General features: G+C 37.0%; 2 protein-coding genes across 5 annotated transcripts in view; one reads left to right on the forward strand and one right to left on the reverse strand.

Moving 5' to 3' along the window:
* The window catches only part of LOC137623146 (uncharacterized), a 419809-nt gene extending 419690 nt beyond the window's left edge, over window positions 1–119 (forward strand). The window contains exon 5 of the mRNA XM_068353830.1: window positions 1–119. This exon is cut by the window's left edge and continues 775 nt beyond it. The gene's annotated coding sequence lies outside the window, so the exon portion shown is untranslated.
* The window catches only part of LOC137623145 (nucleolar and coiled-body phosphoprotein 1-like), a 524118-nt gene that overhangs the window by 116625 nt on the left and 404993 nt on the right, over window positions 1–2500 (reverse strand). The window lies entirely within an intron of this gene.

The following is a 2500-nucleotide window of genomic DNA, read 5'->3' on the forward strand; positions in this document are numbered from 1 at the left end:
ATAATGCACGTTCACCTTGTGATACGACTCTGCTTGTTGTTTTTTCCAAGTTTTTAGACGAACTTTGAGACTGGAGATGTTAAAACCTTGTATATAGTTAGACAACTAGTTTTCTAGGATACTGGTTTTTATTATTCCTATGCCATATTGCTTAATTTTTTACTAGTTGACTCAATTTCTTCCATTCATATATTAGAGCATTCAGTGCTGCCATCTTGTGACTTGGACTGCACGGCGGTTTTTTGCTGTGTTGGCCAGCCGAGAAGCAAGACATATCCCTCACCAAAAAAAAAAAACCCATCTGCCAATCCATTCTCATTCCATACGCTCTGTCATACACAATCACCGCCACACTACTACTACTACTACTACTACTCCTCCTCCTACTACTACTACTCCTACTACTACTACTACTACTGCTATTTCTACTACTACTACTGATACTTCCACTTCTCTAACCCATTTCTATTATTACTACAAGTACTAATAGCAATTTTCAGATTTGTACATACATTTTTTTATAGTGTTTTGAATTTTATTACGTGCTGTTCCACTTTCAAAGCATAAAAAAAACTGTCAGCTGATTTCCGTATGATAAACCGAGTCACTGAAGAAACCAGGGCGATTGAGAGGGAACGGTTGAAGGGAGGAGAAGACGAAGAAGAAGAAGAAGAAGAAAAAGAAGAAGAAGAAGCAGAGCTGTATTTTTTATTCCGAGGTAGGTGGAGGGAGGGTGTGGCTGATCCCTCAATCACCACCACCCCCCTCCCCTATCCCCCCAATAGATTCTGTGTTGTTATTGTTGATAATTCTTCCTGACATGGCTGGTGACATCACAGCAGCGCTGCCTCCGCGGAGAGCGGTGGACATGCATTAGGCGTTTACGCTTCGGCCGAAATGAAACAGAAAAATCGAAGAGGGTGTACCTGATGATCTGCTCTGTAAATATTGTTCCTTGTCACAGGTTACCATGGAAGAGAATCGAGAAACGGATGGTCACAGCTTGAAATCAAAGTGCGGAGACATTTTTTTTCCCTGTAGGTATCAAGAGATTAAGAAATATTAAGCTTAAATAAGAGGGGGATATTAGCTGGATTATCATCTTACGTGACGTGACTCCATGCTGGTCATGGTGGTTGCATCTTGTTAGTATATATTACGATTTCTTTTTTGGCAGATTTGCGCTTTGGTCCACACGCAGGGATGCCGTTACGTTAGTTCCACGAAGGGTTGTCCATTCGTTGCTTTCACGGTTTTTATCCATATTCAGATCACGGTATCATTCAACTTGAACCCCCATGAGCTAAATAGATTTTCAACCACAGTAGTTTTTTTTCCACTTTCGTGATTCTTCTTTCTCATATTAGCATTAAGATGATCTTTCCTTCGCTATCAGCATTTCAGATCAGTTCCGAAATGTACCGATGAGTAAAATGGGAGTAGACGAGAGGAAGGATGATTTCTTTGCAAAAGGTTAATGGATTATCCAATGTGTCATAATGTTTCTCTGGTTAACTGTGAAAAGCAAAAATAAAAGTCTTAACGAAGCTTTTAGTTATTTGTATGAACACTTTTCAGTCGTTAAAATTTATGATAAATTAAAGTATAAAAGTGACATATACTTAAGTGAAAGATTATACAGCATATTTTTATAATATATGGTTTACGTGCAGTTGTATCTTTAAGTAACACTCCACACATTTTTATGAATAATGTAATAATGAAGTAGCAATAACGAAGATAAACATGAATTATATTTGCTATTATCATAAGTTAGATGGACACGACTGTTTATGTATGTATGTTCAGTGTTTATTTATTATGCAAGAGTAGAGAGCCTATGACCTAGAGATCTGTCACTTATATCTCATTAGTCTATGAAACCATTATAGAGATAATTTCTCGAGAAGGCAGATCTTATATATGATTCCCACCTCCCCCCTCTTCTCCCTGTCTGCTTGACTGATTATATGTTATATATAGAGAGAGAGCATACTTATATACATACATTCATATATTTTCGTCTCTGTTAGCCGAGCCGATTAAGAAGAAACCAGGTTGTTTTCATTGGCGAAAGGATTCCGCATGTACTGTCGTGCTGAGAGAGAGGAATTCCTTAATTTTTGAATGAGAGTGACTGACGAGAATGTTCCTGTTGACTAAGTAACTCTAGAGAGCGCGTCAAAATCTCGCGCATTAAAATCCCGCGCGTCAGTTTCGTCCCTACTGAAAAGAAAAATTACTAAATCAAATATTCGACTTTCTTGTTTTAACGATACAACAATATAATTCCTCTTCATTTATGTGATATTTATTGGCAATTTATATTTTAAAAAGAATTTCACAGAAACTTGCAGCCATTAATAATCTCAGCTAATGCACAATACAGGGAGTAAGCATTGATTATTTAAATACAAGTTAATTGATATTATCTCCTGAGTTGTATACTTTTCATTGATTGTTTTTTAATTGTTTCCAGGAGTTGTAGACAGCTTTGAAA

This window comes from Palaemon carinicauda, chromosome 30 (genome assembly GCF_036898095.1).
Source record: "Palaemon carinicauda isolate YSFRI2023 chromosome 30, ASM3689809v2, whole genome shotgun sequence".
Lineage (NCBI taxonomy): Eukaryota > Metazoa > Arthropoda > Malacostraca > Decapoda > Palaemonidae > Palaemon > Palaemon carinicauda.